Source organism: Peromyscus eremicus, chromosome 1 (genome assembly GCF_949786415.1).
Source record: "Peromyscus eremicus chromosome 1, PerEre_H2_v1, whole genome shotgun sequence".
Lineage (NCBI taxonomy): Eukaryota > Metazoa > Chordata > Mammalia > Rodentia > Cricetidae > Peromyscus > Peromyscus eremicus.
This window is the reverse complement of record NC_081416.1, coordinates 188,020,540-188,045,891: the sequence shown is the minus strand read 5'-3', so window position 1 is coordinate 188,045,891 and position 25,352 is coordinate 188,020,540. Positions and strand designations below refer to the sequence as shown.

At 38.8% G+C, this 25,352-nt stretch overlaps 1 pseudogene; it reads right to left on the bottom strand.

The window, feature by feature from the left end:
* LOC131903556 (vomeronasal type-2 receptor 116-like) overlaps positions 1-19,939 on the bottom strand; it is a 31,375-nt pseudogene extending 11,436 nt beyond the window's left edge.
* Positions 19,940-25,352: the final 5,413 nt, after the last annotated feature.

The window sequence follows — 25,352 nt, the reverse complement described above, 5'->3', positions numbered from 1 at the left end:
TGTGTTTCTTTATTTTCCATCTACTACTGAACACGGGGCCTTCCCTTAAGAATTGTTTGTCTACCCAACAAGACTCCCTTAAAGAAAACTAGTTATTGTATTTGCAACTGGGTTCTGGATGGAGGCTTATGACAACTTGGAGTTGGCTTCTGAATTAAAGATGAGGGCTTGTGTCCACTTCCCCTCTCAGTGCTGGCAACCCATCTGTCTTAGTGGTGCAGGCCCTGTGCATCCTTCCCAGTCTCTTGAGTTCATATGTGTATCAGTCCTGCTGTGTTTACAAGGTCGTGTTTCCTCAGTGTCTCTGACTCTTTTTTTTTTTTTTGGTTTTTTCAAGACAGAGTTTCTCTGTGTAGCTTTGCACCTTTCCTGGAACTCACTTGATAGCCCAGGATGGCCTCGAACTCACAGAGATCTGCCTGGCTCTGCCTCTCAAGTGCTGGGATTAAAGGCGTGCACCACCACCGCCCAGCTCACTTTCTCTCTTTACATCTTTCCATCTCCTCTTTTTTTTGGGTTCCCTGAGCCCTGAGTGAATGGACTTTAAGAAGACATCTCATTTAGGACTGGGTGTTCCATGGCTGAAGAGAACCTCTTTGATGATAACTGAGTGACACAATGATCTATGAATATAACAGAATATCCTTAGGAGACGTTACATTGCTGCATTTCTTTAGCAAAACAATAGTATTTGGTTTCCCCCTGGTTCCATGGCCTATATTGTCTCAAGTTCTTGACAATCTGAGATGTGTTGGTTTCCATCTCATGGAGTGACCCTAAAATCCAATCAGATATTGGTTGTTTAGTCCCACGAGCTTTGAGCCATTTTGCACTAGTATATCTTGCAGACAGGACATCGTTATAGATGGAAGGGTCTATAGTTAGGTTGATGTTTACCTTTCTCCTTTGATAGCATGCAGCCTGCTTTCCAGTACCATGGACACAGTGTATAGGAGCAAAGACTCTAGGTAGGCACTAGCTCAACTTTTCCATGTTCAATGAGTCCTATAGTGTCATCTTCAGCAATAGAGCTTTACCATCAATTTGTGGAGAGCAACCAATAACTTTGGCAATAGCCTGGGTTTTTTGAGCATTTCCACGGGGCCTGTTTTGCTGACAACTGGCCTATCCCCAAACTGGAAGTTTTATTTGGTGGTGAGATATTATTTTGTTGGGGCTTTGTCTTCTTTGTTATTTGGTGATTCCCTTGGTATTTCATTCATATATGTATGTAGTTTAAGAACCTTTTACTGTATTAAGTGTCAATATGACTTAGGAGGCTCTTTGTTTTATTTCTTTAGAACTATGTAAAACCCTGAGTGTGAACTTCTCCATGACTTGAGCCCTAGGAGGGTGAGCCAAATTTCAGTTGCCTTATATTTTGATGTATTCTGTCCATGGGTTTTGATAAGGTCTTCAGACCTCTAAAATTCAACTTTCAATCTGCACAACCACAAAAAATAGAATGTTTCTTGATCAAGTCACTAGTTACTAAGAAACTGCTTAATTCAGGAACATCCAGGCCATTCAGTGTGTCTGAACAACAATTGACACTTCAATAACAATTCATTTTTATATGTGTGTTGTGTGATATGTGTATATATTTCTCTGTGGTTTGTGTGCATTCACATGATTCTAACCAGGGAAAACTTTAAATGGGAATTGTTGTTTTCATCTGTATTTAATAACAGGTCGTTTGTGGCACATAAACTTGGAATTTTCCTACTTCTACCCTTCATTTCTCCCAAAATACAGGTTTACACATGTGCACTGCAATGCTCCCTCCCATTGTTTTGCTTTTGAGACCTGCAAAAGTAAACTCAGTTCTTATATTTGCACTGTGAGCATGTTACCTTCTGATCGATTTACTCATTCTCTTAATATAGACACTAGTGAGGAAAATAACTTGCACTCTGTATCCACCAAATTTCCACACACATTGAAGAATATTATGACATTTCACAAGAATAATATAATATTTGGAAAGATTTGTTTTATTAAATTTGTATTTTATACATAGTTCTTTGATTTGTGTGCCCAAGTTCATTCCCATGGTGACACGCATTTAGTGATTCATATAAATGAAATGTTATTTTCTTCATATTGCTTGGTACTGTTGAAAAGGAGATAACACCTTAAACTTATGTGATAAGAAAACAGGCTTTATTCTATTTGTCCCTATTTTCTCCTAGACTGTCATCATGAAGTCATGTTGAATTTTTGTTAGAGGCCTTACTCCATTTACCCAGATGACTCCTTTTTTTTCCATTCCTTAGTGTGTTTACATGGTGTTACATTCATTGATTTAGAGATGGTGAACCAGACTGGCATCCACTGGATGAGGCTAACATGACCATGGTGTATAATCATTTTTGTGTGTTCTTGAGTTCCATTTTCAAGCATTTTATTTTTTTCTATTTTCATAAGTGGTTGCCCTTTAATTTTTCTTCATTTTATAGCAGGGTGTTTGTATGTTTTTGAAATCAGGATAATACCACCTTCCCAAAAGAAGTGTTCTTTCTCTGTCTATTTTGTATAATAGTTTGAGAAATATTAATGTTAGCTCTTCTTTGAAGGCCTGGTAGAATTGGGCACTGACTATCTCTGACTTGTGATTTTTTTTTAAATTGTGATTTTTTTAGTTAATATTTTAATCTCACTGGAGGTTATATGTCTACTTGAACTATTAACTTCATTTATATTTAATATTGGTAGGTCATATGTTTATCTTCAAATGCATCTATTTCTATAATTTTTCTAATTTATAGAATATATGTTTTACTCTTTTGATTCTCTGAATTTCCTCAATGTCTGTCTGTGGTAATTTGTCCCCTCCCATCTCTAATTTTATTTATTTGAATTCTCTATACTTTTTTTGTCCATTTGACTAACATGCCATTGATCTTAGTATTGGCTTCATTTATTCTTTCTATTGAATTTTTCATTTCTGGTTCATTAGTTTTTGCCCTGATTTTGACCTTTATGAGTGTTGATTGTTCTTGTATTTTTAAATGTTTCAGGTATCTTCTAAAGTCATTAATTGGTGATCCCTCAAAGTTTTTTTTTATGGATCCACAGTTCCATAAACTTTCCTCTTGTGACAGCTGTCATTGTTTTCCACAGGTTTTGATATGTTATGATTTCATTTCCATTCAATTCTAGGAATGTCAATGTCCATCTAGATTTCTTCCTTCAGTCAGTTATGGTTTACTTTTGTGCAACTTGACATCCATGAATTTGTGTTCTTTCTTTTTTGTTGTATATATCCTGATTTAATCCATAATGTCTGACAGCATGCAGGATGTGCTTTAAATTTTCCGGTACATTAAAGACTTGCTTTTACCCTAATATGTAGTCCATTTTAGAGAAAATTCCATGGGCTACAGAAAAGAATGTATATTCTTTAGTTTTTGGTTAGAATATTCTATAGATACATGTTAAGTCTATTTAATTTTGCAGAAGTCCATATATAAAGGATTACAAAAGAAACTTTCTATGTTATAAAAATAATAGTAATAGTTAATATACAAGACCAAGAACGGACTTGGAAAGTGACAAAGAGAATGATCAAGTCATCTTTAACGAGGGGCCCATTAGAATAGTAACAGATTCCTTCAGTAGAGACTACAAAGCCAGAAGAGATTGGGCTTATAAATTCTACAAGTTATGAAACAGCACTGATACTACCTCAAACTACTGTACCCAGAAAAACTATCAATCATAATGAAAGAGAAAGGTACACTTTTCAAGATAAAAATTGGTTGAAGAAATTATGACCACTAAATCAATTTTTCAAACGGCAAATGAAAGAATAGTTAGGACTGAAGCAAAGAATAAGCATATTCAAGATGGCATAGGGAACAATGAAGGAAGAAATGAGAAAGACCAAGTCATATTCGAAGAGGGACCCATCAGAATAGCAACAGATTTCCACAAGGGAACTCCTATACCTGATAAACACCTTCAGCAATGTGGCTGAATACAAGATTAACTCAAAAAATTAGTAGCCCTCCTATATACAAGGACGAATGGACTAAGAAAGAAATCAGGGAAACAATACCCTTCAAAATATCCACAGATAATATAAAATACCTTGGGATAACTCTAACTAAGCATTCAAGCATTTGAAAGACTTGTAAGACTAAAAACTACAAGTCTTAGAAGAAAAAAATTTAAAAGATATCAGAAGATGGAAAGATCTCCCATACTTTTGAATGGGTAGGATCAACATAGTAAAAATGGCCATTTCACCAAAAGCAATCTACAGACTCAATTTAAATACCCTTCAAAATTTCAAGACAATTCTTTATAGACCTTGAAAGAACAATGCTGAATTTTATATGGAAGAACAACAACAATAAAAAATCAAGCATAACTAAAGCAGTCCTGTACAATAAGAGAACTTCCAGAGATATCACTACAACTGATTTCAAGCTATACTGTGAGGTGTAGTAATAAAAACTGCATGGTATTGGCATAAAAACAGAAAGGATAATCAATGGAATCTAATTGAAGCCCCAGACATAAATCCACTCACTCTTGGACATTTGATTTTCAATGTAGAATCCAGAAAGACACAATGAAAAAAGACAGCATCTTCAACAAATGACGCTGGTCTAACTAAATGTCTGCATGTAGAAGAGTGCAAATTGATCCACAGTTATCACCCTGGCCAATGTTCAAATCCAAGTGTATCAGTGACCTCAAAATAAAACCAGGCACACTGAACCTAACACAGAGAAAGTGCTTAATAGCCTTGAATGCATTGGCAGAGACGACTTCCCAAACAGAACACCAATTGCTTGTCCTGGAACTAAGATCAACAATTAGTATATGGGACCTCATGGAACTGAAAAGTTTCTCTGATGCAAAGAATTCAATCAATAGGACAAAATTGCAGCCTATAGAATGGGAAAAGATTTTCAGTAACTCTACTTCAGATAGAAGGCTAATGTCCAAAATATATAAGGAAGTCAAAAAACTCACATCAACAAACCAAATAATCCAATTAAAAAGTGTGGTACAGAGCCAAATTGAGAATTAACTGAAGAAGAACATGAAATTGTTGAAGACAATTAAAGAAATGTTCAACATCCTTAGCCACCAGGGAAATGCAAATCAAGATGATTTGGAGATTCCATCTTACCAGAGTCAGAATGGCTAAGATCAATAACACAAGTGATAGCTCATGATGGCAATAATGTGGAACAGGGGAAACACTCCTTAATTGATGGTGGGAGTGTAATCATGTATGGCAACTATGGAAATCAATATGGCAGCTCCCCATAAAACTGGGAATCAGCCAGGCGGTGGTGGCGCACGCCTTTAATCCCAGCACTCGGGAGGCAGAGCCAGGTGGATCTCTGTGAGTTCGAGGCCAGCCTGGACTACCAAGTGAGTTCCAGGAAAGGCGCAATACTACACAGAGAAACCCTGTCTCGAAAAAAAAAAAAAAAAAAAAAACTGGGAATCGACCACCTCAAGACCCAGGTATACCAATCTGGAGTGTGTTCCCAAAGGACACTACATTCTACCATAAGGATACTTGCTCAACTATGTTCATTGTTCCTTTATTCATAATAGCCAGAAGTTGGAAACAATATAGATGTCCCTCAACCAAAAATGGATATAAAATTTGGTATATTTATGTGCTGTGGAATGTCATAAACTTACAGTACATTTATGCAATGGAGTAATATTCAGCTGTTAGAAAAAATGACATCATAAAATTTGTAGGCAAATGTATAGAACTAGAAAAATAATCATCTTTTTGTGAGGCAACTCAAACCCAGAAAGACAAACATGATATGTACTCACTTATAGGTGGACATTCACTGTTAAGTAAATGATAATTAGGCTACAATCCATAGACCCAGAAGTCCAAGTAAAAAGGAGGGCTCTAAGTGGGACACATGGATCTATCAGGGAAGCGGAAATTGAATACATTTTCTGGGTGGACAAGGGGTGAGGGGTAGAGGTGGGCATCGGAACAGGAGGGATCAGGTTCAAGGGTGGGGTATAGGGAGAGAGTACTGGGAGAGAAGACTAGAATTGGGAGAAATTTGGGGGAACCTAGTTCAGTAGAAGCTCCCAGGAGTTTTTGAAGGTGACCATAGGAGGACTCCTAGTAATGGAGGAGATGGGTCTGAATAGTCCATGTTCAGTAACCAGGCAAGTCTTCTAGTGTTGGGATTGGGACACCAACCCAGCCACCAAACCTTCATCTTACAATATGTCCTGCCTTCTAGATGTGCTGAGGCAGTGAAGACACAGAACTGACAGACTGGACAACTAATGACTTGTTTAATTTGAGGCCCAAGCCTTGAGACAGAGCCGATGCCTGACACTCTCTAGATGACTAGGAACTGGAGGCTGGATAGCCCAGAGACTCAGGAAGGAATAAAATCAATAAAATGATTCTTAATGATATTCTACTTTATTCACAGATGGTGCCTGGCCCAATTATGATCAGAGAGTCCTTTGATGACAGCTGATTGGAGCAGATATAGAGACCCACAGCCAAATACTAGTCAGAGAGGGAGCCCAAATTGGAGATTTCCATTGGATCCCTCCCATTGGAGTTGGGGAACTCCACAGAAGACTGGAAGGAAGAATTGTAGGAATCAAAGGGGTTGAGACCACCAGGAGAACAGGTCCACAGAGTCAAGTATATCAGGGCTCACAGGAGCTCACAGAGACCTATGTAGCAATCTTGGAGCTTATACGGGCCTGTGCTAGGTCCTCTACCTATATATGATGGTTGTTAGCTTGCTGTTTTTATGGGACCCCTAACAGTGGGAGTGGGGGTGCCTTTGACTCTTTCATTTGTTCTTGGGACCCTTTTCCTCCTACTGAGTTGCCTCTCCTGGCCTTCATATGAGTGTATGTGCTTAGTCTTATTGTATCTTGTTATGTGCTGTTGAGCTGAAATCCCTGGGAGGCCTGCTGTTTTCTGAAGGGAAATGGATGAAGAGAGGATCTGGAGGAGAGGGAAAGAGGAGAACTGGGCGCAGTGAAAGGAGAGAAAACTGCAGTCAGTATGTACTAAAAATAAAAAAAAATTAGACCATCCCTCAAATCTAAGCAGTCACAACTATCTTAAAATGTGACAAAACAGACATCCAACAAAACCTGTTCAGAAGAGACAGTGAAATGTCCTTTCTACTCATTAAAGGAAAAATCCAATGAAAGGGTGTAACAATCCTAATCAAATAGACATCAAATACAGGATTCCCCAACTTCACAGATGAAACAGTCTTAAATTTAAAAGCACTAATCAACCTCAGCCTAGAGATGGTGCTTGACTTAAATACCCAACTTTCAACAACAGACAGGTAACATGAAACAAAAAACTAAAATGAGAAATTCTGAAGTTAAATGACATCATAAGTTAGTTTTACCTCTACATTCAACACACCCTGTGCACTTGCAATCCTCAAGATAGATGACATATTTACAGAAAGCACTGTTTGAATCTTCTACAATAAAGCCACCACTAGAGACATCAGTATCCCTTACTTCAAGCTTTACTATAGAGTTATAGTATTAAAAACAGCTTGGTACTAGCATAAAAACTGACATGTGGACCAATGGAATCTAATTGAAGACCTTGTCATTAACCAACACACTTCTGAACACATGATCTTTGACAAAGAGCCAAAACTGTAAAACAGAAAAAAGAAAGCTTCTTCAACAAATGATGCTGGAATTACTGGATGTCAACATGTAGAGACTGCAAATAGATCCCTATCTATCGCCATGCACAAAACTCAAGTCCAAGTGGATCAAAGACCTTAAAATAAAATCCATTACACTAAACTTAATAGAAGAGAAAGTAGGGAGTAGTCTTGAACACATTGTCACAGGAGACCACTTGCTAAATATAACACCAGTAGCACAGACACTGAGCACAACAATTAATATGTGGGACCTCCTGAAACTGAGAAGCTTCTGTAAGGCAAAGGACACAGTCAATAAGACAAAATGTCAGCCTACAGAATGGGAAAAGATCTTCACCAACCCCACATCTGACAGAGGGGTGATCTTCAAAATATGTAAAGAACTCAAGAAACTAGTAATCAAAATAATGAACAAACCAATTTAAAAAATGAGCTACAGAGCTTACCAGAGAATTCTCAATGGAAGAATCTCAAATGGCTGAAAGACATTTAAGGAATTGCTCAACATCCTTAGTCATCAGGGAAATGCAAATCAAAATGACTCAAGATACCATCTTATACCTGTCAGAATGGATAAGATGAAAAACACTGAAGACAACTTATGTTGGAGAGGATGTGGAGCAAGGAGAACACTCCTACACTGTTGGTGGGAGTGCAAACTTATACAGCCACTTTGGAAATCAGTATTACGGTTTCTCAGAAAATTGGGAGTCAATCTCCCTCAAGACCCAGCTATATCACTCTTAGCCATATACCCAAGAAATGCTCAATCATACCACAAGGACACATGCTCAACTATGTTCACAGCAGCATTATTCACAATAGCCAAAATCTGGAAAAAATCTAAATGACCCTCAAATGAAGAATGGATTAAGAAATGTGGTACGTATACACAATGAAGTACTACTCAGTAGAGAAAAATAATGACATCATGAAATTTGCAAGCAAATGGATGGAACTAGAAAATATCATCTTGAGTGAGGTAACCCAGACTCAGAAGGACAAACACAGTATGTACTCACTCATAAGTGGATACCAGACGTAATGCAAAGGATAACCAAACTATAACCCAAAACTCCAGAGAAGCTACCTAAAAAGGAGGACACAGAGAGGGATCCATGGATTGCCCTGGGAAGGGGAAACAGATGAGATCTCCATGAGTAAACTGGATGAATGGTGGGCAATGGAGGATAGGGGATGGGAGATGAGAACATAAGGAGATGGGATGGTTGAGCTGGAATAGTGATGGAGTGGGAAAGCAATGAAAGAGATACCATGATAGAGAAAGACCTCATGATGATGGAGAGAATCTGGGTGCTAGGGAAGTTCCCAGCAATCCTCAAGGATGACCCCATCTTAGACTACTAGAAATAATGGAGAGGTTGCATGAACTGAACTGGCTTACCCCAGTAATCAGATTGGTGAATACCCTAACTGTAATCACAGAGCTTTTTTTCCAGTAACTGATGGAAGCAGATACAGACATCCACAAGAAAACACCAGGGAGGTCTCCAAGAGTCCAGTCAAAGAGAGAGAAGAGGCATTCTATGAGCAAATGCATTGCATCAAGATTATGATAGGGAAACCTGCAGAGATGACCAAACCAAACTGGTGGGAACTCATGAAATTTGAATCAACAGCTGTGGAGCCTGCACGGGACAGGGCTAGGACCTCTGCATGTCAAGATACTTGTGTAGCTTGATCTGTTTAAGGGGCCCCCTGGCAATAGGATCAGAATCCATTCCTGGTGTATGAGCAGGCTTTTTGGAGCCCACTACCTATGATGGGACACCTCACACAGACTTGAGGCAGGGAGAGTGGCTTGAATTTGCCTTTACTAAATGTACCTCCCCATGGGAGGCCTTTCCTTCTTGTATGTGGGAATCAGGCTGGGTGGGGAGGGGGAAAAGGAGGGGTGGAAGGAGGGAAGAGGGGAATCTTTAACTGGTATGTAAAATGAATTAAAAAGGAAAGTAGTTTGTCCACTATGCACAGAGCAGCCTTCAATAACTCACTCACATGAAACAACACTTTTAAAATGTCTTCAAAATATGAGCATTCTGGCCCAGAAACTTTCTATTTTCTACTAACCAATGGGCTATGAGGCTTAAAAATTTGAACAGAATCTTTTAATACAAAATATACTAGTTTACAAGCTTTTTTACATCCAAAGAGAACATATGATATAAATGAGGACTCCTTTACACTTATATTCACTATTTACACAACAATGCAGGACTAAATGGGATGATAGTTCTTCATCTCAGTGTGAGCACACAGGCTTAGAACTTCGCATTTTGTTCTCCTGGGAACCAAGACACAAACACACTGTGGGCAACTCAAGAGGGGTATATATCCTCCCCAAATATTATGTATAAAATTTTCACTGCAAAGTATTTAAAACTATGTTTTTATTACTTCTACTAATAAAGTAAGAGAATCTAAAAAGATATTTCTCAAAGAGTACTCAATATATGTATTTGCATGTTCCAGAATTTCTATGTAGACCATGCTTGCCTTGAAAACATAGGTTGACCTGTCTATGTCTTACAAATGCTCAGATTAAAGGCATGAACTACCATAATGTCCAGTAAGATGCTTTGTTCTGATAGCATATGGCTTATCATAAAATGGACAATTATAGAAAAAAAAAGATGTTTTTAGCCGGGCAGTGATGGCGCACTCCGTTAATCCCAGCACTCGGGAGGCAGAGGCACGTGGATCTCTGTGAGTTCGAGGATAGCCTGGGCTACAGAGTGAGTTCCAGGAAAGGCACAAAGCTACAGAGAAACCCTGTCTTGAAAAACCAAAAAAAAATGGACAACTAATATCACTAAAATTGAAATGAAGAACATGTTAAATTGTATAGTTAAATTGCTGCACATTATTACATATGACATATCATTATTCTCTACCCCATACTGACATATGAATATGCGTAAATATTACTGATATCTAAGACAATGCAAACATTAAAGAAATTAGTGCCATTAGTTTTAGAACAAAGCAGGAAAGCTGTGTCATATCTGAAAAATATAGTTTTGATAACTTAAAAATATACCTTGTAAAACTAAAAGTTTAAACCTCTTCCTGAGACTTAGAGGCCGGCCCCCAGCTCCCATCTTGCTCCGGACTTCCCTTCTGAAGCACAGCTCCCAGCTCCCATCTTGCCCCGGACTTCCCTTCTGAAGCATAGAGAGCTCCCATCTGGACAAGAGAGAGAGACTTCCTGAATCTGTCAGCTCTGTCTGAACCAAGTGTGCGGATAAGGCCAAGAACGAACCACAAGGAGATGGGCAGACGTCAAGGCAGAAACACATACAACAAAATGAATAGCAATACACCATCACCAGGCCCTAGCCCTCCTCCAACACCTAGACCTGAACATCAGAAATTGGAAGAAGCAGAAGAAAATAGCCTTATGAATGTCATCATGAAGAAGCTAGAGGCTCGTGTAGAGGAAAAGACAAAAAAATGTGAAGAACGCTGTAAACAACTAGAGGAAAGGGCAAACAAATTAGAAGAAATCAAAAAAGTCCTGGAAGAGAACAATAAAATACTGAAAGAAAATCAAGAAAAATCAATGAAACAAATGAAGGAAACAGTCCAAGACCTGAAAAGGGAAATAGAAAAAATGAAGAAGACACAAACAGAGGGAATGCTGGAAATAGAAAATCTGAGAAAACGATTGGGAACTTCAGATGCAAGTATAATCAACAGAATGCAAGAAATGGAAGAGAGAATCTCTAGCTTTGAAGATACAATAGAAGAAATAGATTCATCAGTCAAAGAAAACACTAAAGTCAACAAAGTCATGAACCAAAATGTCCAAGAAATTTGGGACACCATGAAAAGACCAAACCTACAAATAATAGGGGTAGAAGAAGGAGAAGAATACCAACTCAAGGGCATAGAAAATATATTCAACAAGATCATAGAAGAAAACTTTCCCAACTTAAAGAAGGAAATGCCTATGAAGATACAGGAAGCCTATAGAACACCAAACAGACTAGACCCCCAAAAAATGTCCCCTCGCCACATAATAATTAAACAATTAAACACACAGAATAAAGAAAGAATATTAAGAGCAGCAAAGGAAAAAGGCCAAGTGACATATAAAGGCAAACTATCAGAATAACACCCGATTTCTCAATGGAGACTTTGAAAGCCAGAAGGTCCTGGACAGATGTAATGCAGACACTAAGAGACCATGGATGTCAGCCTAGACTAATATACCCAGCAAAACTTTCAATCCTCATAGATGGAGTGAACAAGACATTCCATAACAAAGCCAGATTTAAACAATATTTATCCACAAACCCAGCCCTACAGAAAGCACTAGAAGGAAAATTCCAACCTAAGGAAGTCAGATACACCCTCGAAAACACAGGCAATAGATAAAGCCACAGCAGTAAACCCCAACGAAGAAAAGTACACACACATCACCACCAAAAAATAACAGGAATGAACAATCACTGGACATTAATATCCCTCAATATCAATGGACTTAACTCACCTATAAAAAGACATAGGCTTACAGAATGGATACGAAAGCAGGACCCATCTTTCTGCTGCATACAAGAAACACATCTCAAATTCAAAGATAGACACTACCTAAAAATAAAAGGCTGGGAAAAGACTTTCCAATCAAACGGTCTTAAGAAACAAGCGGGTGTAGCCATCCTGATATCCAGCAAAATAGACTTCAAACTAAAATCAATCAAAAGAGATCAAGAAGGGCATTACATACTCATCACAGGAAAGATCCACCAAGATGAAGTCTCAATTCTGAACATTTATGCCCTAAACACAAGGGCACCCACATATGTAAAAGAAACATTATTAAAGCTTAAATCACATATAAAACCCCACACATTAATAGTGGGAGACCTCAACACCCCACTTTCACCACTGGACAGATCCCCCAAATCGAAACTTAACAGAGAAATAAAGGACTTAACTGATGTCATGACTCAAATGGACTTAATCGACATCTACAGAACATTCCATCCTAACAAAAAAGAATATACCTTCTTCTCAGCACCCCATGGAACCTTCTCTAAAATCGACCACATACTTGGTCACAAAGCAAATCTAAACAGATACAAAACAATTAGAATAACCTCCTGTGTTCTATCAGACCACCATGGTCTAAAGTTGGATTTCAACAACAACAAAAACTACAGAAAACCTACAATCTCATGGAAACTGAACAATACCCACCTGAATCACCAATGGGTTAAGGAAGAAATAAAGAAAGAAATTAAAGACTTCCTAGAGATCAACGAAAATGAAGACACCACATATCCAAACCTATGGGACACTATGAAAGCAGTACTAAGAGGGAAATTCATAGCACTAAATGCCCACATAAATAAGCTGGAGAAATCTCACACTAGTGACTTAACAGCACACCTGAAAGTTCTAGAACAGGAAGAAGCAAAGTCTCCCAGGAAAAATAGATGCCAGGAAATTATCAAAGTGAGAGCTGAAATCAATAAAATAGAAACAAAGAGAACAACACAAAAAATTAATGAAACAAAGAGTTGGTTCTTTGAGAAAATCAACAAGATAGACAAGCCCTTATCCAAACTAACCAAAAGACAGAGAGAGAGAGCATCCAAATCAACAAAATCAGAAATGAAAAGGGGAGCTGGGTGGTGGTGGCGCACGCCTTTAATCCCAGCACTCGGGAGGCAGAGGCAGGCGGATCTCTGTGAGTTTGAGGCCAGCCTGGGCTACCAAGTGAGTCCCAGGAAAGGCGCAAAGCTACACAGAGAAACCCTGTCTCGAAAAACCAAAAAAAAAAAAAAAAAGAAAGAAATGAAAAGGGGGACATAACAACAGACATTGAGGAAATCCAGAGAATCATCAGGTCATACTTCAAAAACCTCTATTCCACAAAATTGGAAAACCTAAAAGAAATGGATAATTTTCTGGATAGTTGCCACATACCTAAATTAAATCAAGACCAGATAAACTATTTAAATAGTCCAATAACCCCTAACAAAATAGAAACAGTCATTAAAAGTCTCCCAACCAAAAAAAGCCCAGGACCAGATGGTTTCAGTGCAGAATTCTACCAGATCTTCAAAGAAGAGTTAATACCAATACTCTCTAAATTGTTCCATACAATAGAAACAGAAGGAACACTACCAAACTCCTTCTATGAGGCTACAATTACCCTGATTCCCAAACCAAACAAGGATACAACAAAGAAAGAGAACTACAGACTGATCTCCCTCATGAACATTGATGCAAAAATACTCAATAAAATACTGGCAAACAGACTCCAAGAACACATCAAAACAATTATCCACCATGATCAAGTAGGATTCATTCCAGGGATGCAAGGGTGGTTCAATATGCGAAAATCTGTCAATGTGATACACCATATAAACAAACTCAAAGAAAAAAACCACATGATCATCTCACTAGATGCTGAAAAGGCATTTGACAAAATCCAACACCCCTTCATGATAAAGGTCTTGGAGCGATCAGGAATACAGGGAACATACCTAAACATAATAAAGGCAATTTACAGCAAGCCAACAGCCAACATCAAATTAAATGGAGAGAAACTCAAAGCAATTCCACTAAAATCAGGAACGAGGTAAGGCTGTCCGCTCTCCCCATACTTATTCAATATAGTACTTGAAGTTCTAGCCAGAGCAATAAGACAACATAAGGAGATTAAGGGGATACAAATTGGAAAGGAAGAAGTCAAGCTTTCCCTATTTGCAGATGACATGATAGTATACTTGAGCAACCCCAAAGATTCCACCAAGGAACTGATACAGCTTATAAACACCTTCAGCAACATAGCAGGATACAAGATCAACTCCAAAAAATCAGTAGCCCTCCTATATACAATGGACAAAAAAGCGGAGAAGGAAATCAGAGATACATCACCCTTTACTATAGCCACAAATGACATAAAATACCTTGGGGTAACACTAACCAAGCAAGTGAAGGACCTATATGACAAGAACTTTAAGTCCCTGAAAAAAGAAATTGAAGAAGATGTCAGAAAATGGAAGGATCTCCCATGCTCATGGATAGGCAGAACTAACATAGTAAAAATGGCAATCGTACCAAAAGCAATCTACAGATTCAATGCAATCCCCATCAAAATACCAACATAATTCTTCACAGACCTGGAAAGAATAATACTCAACTTCATATGGAAAAACAAAAAACCCAGGATAGCCAAAAGAATCCTGTACAATAAAACAACCTCTGGAGGCATCACGATCCCTGACTTCAAGCTCTACTATAGAGCTACAGTAATAAAAACAGCTTGGTACTGGCATAAAAACCGACATGTGGACCAATGGAATCGAATTGAAGACCCTGACATTAATCCGCACACCTATGAACAAATAATTTTGGACAAAGAAGCCAAAAGTGCACAATGGAAAAAAGAAAGCATCTTCAACAAATGGTGCTGGCAAAACTGGATATCAACATGTAGAAGGCTGCAAATAGATCCATATCTATCACCGTGCACAAAACTTAAGTCCAAGTGGATCAAGGACCTCAACATAAACCCAGCTACTCTGAACCTGCTAGAAGAGAAAGTAGGAAGTAGTCTTAAACGCATTGGCATAGGAGACCACTTTCTAAATAGAACACCAGTAGCACAGACACTGAGAGAAACAATCAATCAATGGGACCTCTTGAAACTGAGAAGCTTTTGTAGGGCAAAGGATACGGTCAACAAAGCAAAGCGACAGCCTACAGAATGGAAAAAGATATTCACCAATCCCACATCTGAAAGAGGACTGATATCCAGAATATATAAGGAACTCAAGAAATTAGATATCAAAATGCCCAACAGTCCAATTAAGAAATGGGCTATAGAACTAAACAGAGAATTCTCAACAGAGGAAACTCAATGGCTGAAAGACATTTCAGGAATTGCTCAACATCCCTAATCATCAGGGAAATGCAAATCAAAACAACTCTGAGATACCACCTTACGCCTGTCAGAATGGCTAAGATCAAAAACACTGAAGACACCTTATGCTGGAGAGGATGTGGAGCTAGGGGAACTCTCCTCCACTGCTGGTGGGAATGCAAGCTTGTACAACCACTTTGGAAATCAATATGGCGCTTTCTTAGAAAATTGGGAATCCATCTCCCCCAAGATCCAGCTATACCACTCTTGGGCATATACCCAAGGAATGCTCAACCACACCACAAGAGCACTTGTTCAGCTATGTTCATATCAGCATTGTTTGTAATAGCCAGAACATGGAAACAACCTAGATGCCCTTCAACTGAAGAATGGATAAACAAAATGTGGTACATATACACAATGGAATACTACTCAGCAGAGAAACCAATGACATCATGAGGTTTGCAGACAAATGGATGGACCTAGAAAAAAATCATCCTGAGTGAGGTATCCCAGACTCAGAAAGACAAACATGGTATGTACTCACTCATAACAGGATACTAGATGTGGAACAAGGATGACTGGACTGCTACTCACATCACCAGGCAGGCTACCTGGAAAACAGGACCCCAAGAAAGACACAGGGATCGCCCAATGACAGAGAAAAGGAATGAGATCTACATGAACAGCCTGGACATGAGTGGGGGTAGTGAAGGGCGAGGGTCGAGGGAAAGAGAGCTTGGGTGAGTGGGAGATCCCAGCTGGATCAACAACAGAGAGGGAGAGCAAGGAATAGGAGACCATGGTAAATGAAGACCACATGAGAATAGGAAGAAACAAAGTGCTAGAGAGGCCCACAGAAATCCACAAAGATACCTCCACAACAGACTGCTGGCAATGGTCGAGAGACAGTCCGAACTGACCTACTCTGGTGATGGGATGGCCAAACACCCTAATTGTTGTACTAGAAACCTCATCCAACTACTGAGGGATCTGGATGCAGAGATCCATGACTAGGCCCCAGGTGGATCTCTGGGAGTCCAATTAGCGAGAATGAGGAGGGTTTATATGAGAGAGAATTGTTGAGACCAAGGTCGGATAAAGCACAGAGACAAATAGCCAAACAAACAGAAACACATGAAATATGAACCAATGGCTGAGGGGTCACCAACTGGATCAGGTCCTCTGAGTGGGTGAGACAGTTGATTGGCCTGATCTGTTTGGGAGGCATCCAGGCAGTGGCACTGGGTCCTGTGCTCATTGCATCAGTCGGCTGTTTGAAACCTGGGGCCTATGCTGGGTCGCTTGGCTCGTCCTGGGAGGAGGGGACTGGACCTACCTGGACTGAGTCCACCAGGTTGATCTCAGTCTGTGGGGAAGGCTTTGCCCTGGAGGAGATTGGAATGGGGGGCGGGCTGGGGGGAAGGTGAGGGGGGCGGGAGGGGGGAGAACAAGGGAATCTGTGCCTGTATGTAGAACTTAATTGTATTGCAAAATAAAAATTTAAAAAAAAAAGTTTATGTATATTGAATATTTAAAAAAAATATATTCCACAGCAAGACAGAAAAAATCTTAAATTTCTGACTTTTCATATTCTTTTCTTTTTTTTTGATTTTTTCAAGACAGGGTTTTTCTGTGTAGCTTTGCACCTTTCCTGGAACTCACTTGGTAGCCCCGGCTGACCTCGAACTCACAGAGATCCGCCTGGCTCTGCCTCCCGAGTGCTGGGATTAAAGGCATGCGCCACCACCGCCCGGCCATATTCTTCTAATACATAAATTGTCTCAAGTTATTAATGTACTAATGCACATATAAGTGACAAAATGCAACTTGGACATAACTAAGTCAGCTGTATTTTTAAGTTAGTGTTAAGGAGAAGCACTTGCATACAAAGTGAGAGAAAGTGTCATTATTACTTTTTGTAGGAAAATTAATTACAATGAATAAAAGATTCTATAGTTTGCATAATCATATGCTTTTGTAGATTGATATGGTTTAATCAAATGGTAGACATACTTTGCACCTATTAGACACTATTCTCTACCTATCAAATATTCATTTACCATCTTCCTAATTTGAACAACAAAGTATAATCCAAGTAGAAAATTAGACCACAAAATATTAGTGTCATAGAAAATAGTGTTTGCTGCACAACTTATGGTCTTTTGTAGTTATGGTCATTAAGATAAATATATTTATGCAGCCACAATGAGGAAATTTAACTGGAGAAAGACAAAAACCTCCCTTTCAAATTGCACACATGGTTTCTCACACCTATGTAAAAAAATTTTATCAAAAGCATGAAATCGGGGCTGGAGAGATGGCTCAGAGGTTAAGAGCACTGACTGCTCTTCCAGAGGTCCTGAGTTCAATTCCCAGCAACCACATGGTGGCTCACAACCATCCGTAATGAGATCTGGTGCCCTCTTCTGGCCTGCAGACATAACACTGTATACATAATAAATAAATCTTAAAAAAAAAAAGCATGAAATCAGCTGTGAGCCTTGAAGTAGATATGCTTGCATGTGTCTCACTCTCTATGAAAAGTATAAATTGAAAATGGCTTGTCTAATCAAATATGTTAATTGCTTATTGCTTTTATAAGTTTATTTTAGTTTCTTTCTGACTTCATAAGATATCAAATCACATTGACACAGCACTCTGTTCTTGTACATATTAAGCAAGCCAGCCACACAGAGCTCATTTAATTACATGTGTGATCTTTGCATGTATGGGGTTGCTGCTGTACAACCTGAAGAGGGACTCAGGCTGATGCAGAGAGGTGCCTGAGCTACTGAGATTGGAAAGCAGAGGAGAAGAGGAGGAACAGGGAGGAACAGGGACACCATCTGCTGTAAAGCAAAAGAGTCTCCTTCTAGCATGCAGGATCAAATGTCTGAGAGATCATACAGAGGTGTAACCTTACATGAAGCAAGCAAAAATTCCTAGAGCCAGCAGACTCATCTACAGAATATTTTATCTAGATGCCAACTTTTAAATTTCCCCAGCTGCCTTCAGTAGGTCCGTTTAAGAGTAAAGCATATAACAATATTCTTCATGTCAAATGACATAACACACTTGAACATTTGTCCTGTTTCACTGCTGAATTGATGACTTACTCCACAGTCACATTTTAGCAGACAGTAATGTCATATAGAAAAATATCCATCCTCAGTCCTATGTTTATTTTAGGTGATTTACCACCAATTGCCACCAACTTAATTCCCGAATATATATTTCCATGTTGCCTTTGTTGAGTTCAGACTTGAGTATAAGCTGCATTTCTCATTTTCAAATACTTATTGTGTGGTTACCTATAGCTATGGACATGTCAGCCCGGGATAAAACACACCTGACTTCTTTTAAACCCCAACACACATGACTGTTTCTCTTATCAGGACCTAAGATACTCAAGCAGACTTGTCTGACACTATGTCTTAATCTTGCATCTTTGAGAATGCCTAGAAAAATCTTTCAGAAGCCCCATCACAGTCAATGTGTGCACAGAAACACATTCATAGCAACGATCAAAAACACATTGGATATATATGCAGGAAACAGGAAAACATCTTAAGTTATCAAAGAATTTACATACTAATATCAGATAAAAGAATCTGAGACAGATGAAGGCTATTCTAAATCAGAGAGTAGGTTCCAGTGTCTAATGCTGACATCCCTGCTCCCAAATCTTCATCAACAAACACTGACAAATTGTCACTCCAGTATCATACAAGGAAATTGCTGCTATTAACATCAGTGACATCATCCCTTCTCACAGGGGCACAGCTAGATTTTAGAGTCCCTTCAAATAGTCTGTCAGTCCTCTATTATATAATCTTTCTCTTGCAGAGCTCTATCATTGCAAACATCCAAATCCTAAGGAGTTACAGGCATGGCAGAGAATATGGGGGAAATTCCCAGTGTCTACTGTGGAAAGGGAAAAGAATAAAACCCAAATTCCTTCTTCCGTTTTGAAAAACCAGATGAGCCACTAGGAAGACAGCACTGCAGAAAGATCTAAGAATGGAAGAGAGGAAACTTCTTAGTGGGGTAAAGAGGGAATAATAATGCTTGAATCTGTATTTCACCTAAGGCATATGAATCCCAAACCTTGAAAAGGAAGAAATGAATAAAGGACTCACTCAATCATATAATCTCTGCTAAATACAGTCATTCTCCTTTCAACTGTTTTGTTGATTGGGTAGGCATTAAAAGCAGGGAAAAATCCAACAATCACCACATTTCCTTTACCAGTTAAACGATAGTTGATTCTGACTAAGCACTCACTGCTGCTTCTGTAGGAGCACACAAGAATAGGAATCTGCAGAAGGGAAGAGATGAAAATCCAAGAGAACAGCATTTTAACAAAGTATCTGGCCCTTCCTGAGTATGATAAGGTGGACTCTGCAAGGTCCAGCATGTATGTACATACCTCATGTGTGTATGTGTTTGCTTATAATTTTATTGATGACTGCAGCTATCCCTTGAATCATCCCAAGTCCTTTCTGACAGAGGTCTTCACTCCCATGTGGAATTATCCAATAATTTCTTCCCTCAGGCATTGAATCTGAGGCCCTGCTTTCATAATAACAAACAATATGCACAAATATAGCTTTTAGGATCTTCTCCAGCCACAGGCAGTATTTCATCCAAGACCACAGAGAACCAGTCCCTAGACATGAAATTGCCTTAGTGGATTCTGCCACAAGTGTGAACCAAGAGACTGCTCATGGGAAAGTCATTTCTGGTGATATAAACTTTTTTACACCAGATGATGCCATGGTAGATAAGAGGGAAACAGGCCATAAAGGGCCCATGGCAGGTCTGACCAAGTCACAATAGCAGACACCATGTTCTGTAGAACTGAGACTCTCAATCCTAGTTTAGTTTTCCATGTTTCCATGAATCACAGAATCATCTTCTACAGATAATGTCTGAACCCCAACATGATGTCTGTGTACCACTTGAAACATTTTGTGTCTCTTTCTAATGAAACTAATTCTTGTACTGAGTGGATTTCCAAATGATCATCTTCATGTTAATGCAGAAATCGAGTTTCCTTTTTGAATCTTAACTTTGACTTTCTGTAATATTCTTTTATGAACCATGAAGCAATAAATTGGCATATTGTCATAACACCCCTAAACCTAGAACACTGTGTCCTCCCACTAATTATCTGAGTCTGAGTACATAGTGTCATAAAGAAATGTAATACCTTAGAAATACATCTAGGTTTTTATCCCTCCAAACACTGAGTCAAGACTTTAGGAGAAGGGCTCTGTTTTCAAAAGCACGGGGATCAGTTAAGTCAGTGACTCCACTGTGTGTGTGTGGCACTGTAGCCATGATGCATGTTAATGTAATGGTGACCACAATGAAAACTATGCACAACATAGAATGTGAATCATTGTGCAAACAATGACTTTTCCTTGATAGTGAAGAATCAGTATTACTGGACAAGGACACAGCTAAGTGAGGTTCACTATCCTTCTTGCTCTCCTCTACCTTAACAATCTAGCTGCAGGAGTCTGCCTCCCACCCTACCTCCACTACTTGAGGATTCCATGGCTTGAACAGAATTGTACTACCCCTAATATTTGTTCTTCACTGTTTTGTTAATCTTTGCCATTGTGACTGAAGTAAGATGAATTATCAAAAAACTTTTGATTTGCATTTCCCTGATAGCTAAGAATGATGATCTTTTTGGAGGTTTCCTGGCCATTTTTTCTTCTTTTTGTAACTCTCTGTACTGTTTCCAGGCCAATTCCAATGACATTTTTGAATTGGTCATTCTTTCTCTTTTTGACTCATTGTTTCTTGGGTTCTTTGTATATTCTGTATATTAAATTCTCTGTCAGATATATACCTGGCAAGGATTCTCTGCCATACTGTGGGCCTCCTTTTCATCTGGTGGATTTTTCCTTTAGCCATGCAGAAGCTTTAGTTTTATGAAATCCCACTTGTAGGCTGTTGGCTATTATTCTTGTGCTAATGGAGGCCTTTCAGAAAGCCCTTTCCTATATGAATATCATATGGGCTACTGTCCATGCATCCTTCTAGAAGTTTCAAGTTTAGGTCTCTAATCAATTTGGAGTTTGTTTTTATGTAGGTGACAGACAATAGTCTAACTTCATTCTTCTGTATGTGGGCATCCAGTTTTCTCAGCACTATTAGTTGAAGATGTTTGTTTTTTCTCCAGCATATGTTTGTGACATCTTTGTCCAGTATATTTGTTGTACTGCCAGTGAATAATATTTTTATTACTATGGCTCTATATTTTATAAGATCTGGAAAATAATACCTCAATATTGTTTCTTTGTTCTGAATTATTTGGACTGTCTGGGGTCTTTTGTCTTTGTCTGGGGTCCATATGAATTTTAGGATAATATTTTTCTGTTTCTGTGAAGAGGGAGATGTGGATATTGATTGGTATTGCAGTGACAATATCGCTTTTGGTAAAATGGTGATTTTTACAATGTAAATTTTACTAATCCATGAGCATGGAATGTCTGTTTTTTATTGTGTTTCTCTGTCTCTTTCTTAAGAGGTTTAAAGTTTTCATTGTAGAGTACCTTCACTTTTGTGGTTAGATTTATTACTAGATAGTTTTGAGACTCTTGTGAATGGGAGTACGTTTATGAATTTCTTCTCTGTGCATTTGTTTTGATGTATAGAAAAGATATTTATTTGAACAAGTTGATTCTCTATCTGCCCAAATTGCTGAATCAGTTGATCATTTCTAGATTTTTTCTGGAAAACTTTTGGCATCTCTAATATATAGCATCATCTCATTAACAAATATGGATAGACTGACTTCTTTTTCTCTCTGTGCCCTCTTTGACTTTCTTCTCTTGCCTTATTGCTCCAGGTAGTACTCCAACTACAGTTCTGTAAAGGAGTGGAGAGAGTGGGCATCTCTGTCCTATTCCTGACTTCAGTGGTGTTGCTTCATGTTCTTTTCCATCTGACATCAGGTTGTCTGTGGGTTTCCCATATTTAACTTCTATTGTGTTGAATTGGTCTCTCTATCCCGTGAACTCACAGAGTCCAGACTGATCTCTGCCTGCCGGGTGCTAGGATTAAAGGTGTGTGCCACCACTGCCTGACCTCTATGTTTAACACTGAGTGGATCTGTCCTCTGATCTTCAGGCAAGCTTTATTTCTTCTCTCTCTCTCTCTCTCTCTCTCTCTCTCTCTCTCTCTTTTTTTTTTGGTTTTTTGAGACAGAGTTTCTGTAGAGGTTAGCCTCGAACTCACAGAGATCCGCCTGCCTCTGCCTCCCGAGTGCTGGGATTAAAAGTGTGCGCCACCACCGCCTGTAGCTTTATTTCTTAAATTACTAATATCATCACAAGGCCATGAGTCTGGTTGAGATGACCCTAGTTTCCAGGTTGTATGCATGTAGCTCTTCTGTATGTGTGCATGTGTGTATACAATCTTATTCATGACTGAATTTGTCTTTCAAATAATGCCAATTCCTTTCACACCCAACTCTTCCCTATCCTGTGGAATTCTGGGATATTTTCTCTCTATAGTCTCTGCATCCAAGTCCCTTCATTCAGAAAGAACAAGACAAAAAATTTTGTAGCTGGAGTTTTCTCCAGTCCTGCCTGGGCCCATAGCCACTCAGACCCAAAGAAACACACAAGGGCTTATATTAATTAAAACTGTATGGCCAAATGGCTCAGGCTTCTTGCTAGAGAGATCTTACATCTTAAATTAACCCATTTCTATAAATCTATAACTTGCCACATGGCTCATGGATTACTGGTATCTTCATATCTTGCTACCTCTGTGTCTGGCTGGCAACTCTTGACTCAGCCTTCCTGTTCCCAGAATTCTCCTCTCTCATTTTTCTACCTATAATTCCTGCCTGGCTACTGGCCAATCAGCACTTTATTTATTAACCAATCAGAGCAACACGTTCAGGGCCTACAGAGCGATATCCACTGCAAAATTTGTTTTAAGACCTTCACAGGCACCGAGATTTCATCCAATATTGCACAGAGCCCATCCAAGGCATGAAATTCACCTGTGGATTTAGCAACAAGTGTAGAATAAGAAGAAGCTAATTTGAAAGACATTGAAGATGATGCAAGCATGATACACCAGAGGATGCCATTGTAGGTGAATAGGGGAAGGCCAGAAAAGACCTATGCTAAGCATGGACAAGTCACAATATGAGGACACCATGTTCTCTACAAAGGAAGACAATCAATGTTAGTTTTCTTTGCCTTGGTCTGGAGGAGACATACAATAGTCCTTATATACATGCATGCTGATGTAACCAATAATATAACCATGCCACACTCTATAAAAATTATGTCTCATTTTTGCTAAAACCAGTGATCCTAATGAATGCAAAAATTCCAAATCAACTGCTCTGGAATAATCCTATACACTGTGAATATGTATTACTCTCATTGGTTTAATAAAGAAGTTGACTGGCCAATACCCAAACAGGATAGAGTTAGGTGGGAGAGCCAAAGTAATAATGATGGGACGAAAAATGGCAGAGTCTGGAGTCACCAGCCAGACACTGAGGGAGCAAGAGATCAAACTGCCATGCTAATAATGGTACTGCCACTTGGCAGTGTGTAAATAAGGAATATGGGTAAATTTAAAATGTAGGAGCTAGTTAATAAGAAGCCTGAGCTATTGGCCAAACATTTATAAATAATCTTAAGCCTCAGAGTGGTAATTTGTGAAGCAGCCACCAGGACAGAACTGTTCTACAACAACAATTATATTTCAGTGCAGAAATCAAGATTCTTACTTGTATCTGAACTTTGCTCTATTTTATTGCTTTATTCTATAAGGTTACTTACTCTATCAATATATAGTCATGGTAGTTCCCTATACCTAGAGGACTGGGTCAACTTACTACTGACTTTTTGTGGAGAACATGTTGATATTTAGAGAGGTAATAGTTTAGAAGGATCACTGTGGTTTTCCCCCCAAACACATAGCAAAATTGTCAGGAGAAAGACTGTGTTTCCAAAAGCACAGGGGTAAGTTTTGTCTACTACTCTACTATGACACTGTAGACTTGATGCATTTTAGTGCAAATGTGCTCACATTGGAAACTCTGCACAGCAAAGGAGGTGAATCACTGTGTATAAAATGGTCTTTGCTTAATAGTGATAAATTAATATAGGTTAAATAATTTTACCCCGTTCACTGATATTGTAATATACAAGCAGAAATTGAAGTGGGTGTTATTGTGGGCACATGGTAACTATCACTGGCATTTCTTCAACTATTGTCTTCAATTATCTGTAAGCACAGCTGAAAGTGCAGTCTCCTTCTTTAAAAGACAACAACTTATTTCGTACAGGGAATCCTCTAGTCTCACTTTAGTAGAGGATATTTAAAATATTCTTAAACCAATGACAATATGGTTGAGAGTAGATATTACAGAAGGGTTTGAGGAATTTTACCTGAAAAATAAATGCATAAATGTCATCATAATTTCACATTTTTCCATGATACGATGGTAAAAGTTTACTTTGGCTCTTTTGCAGAACAATAAAACAAAATGCAGATGGTATTCCTCCCCTAGTGAACACTACAGCAGCTTCTCTGTAGATCATTGTGCACAGATGGTGAGAGGGTTCTTATTCTGAAAACCACTCAGCATTAACTGTCACCTTGCATCCAGTTTCCTGTACCTTATGGAAGATTATTGTGTCTCACCACAGGTTTTAATAATAACCTAACCCTGATACCTTGTAATTCTTCTTTAGAAATTGATTGTTTTTGAAGTAATCAAG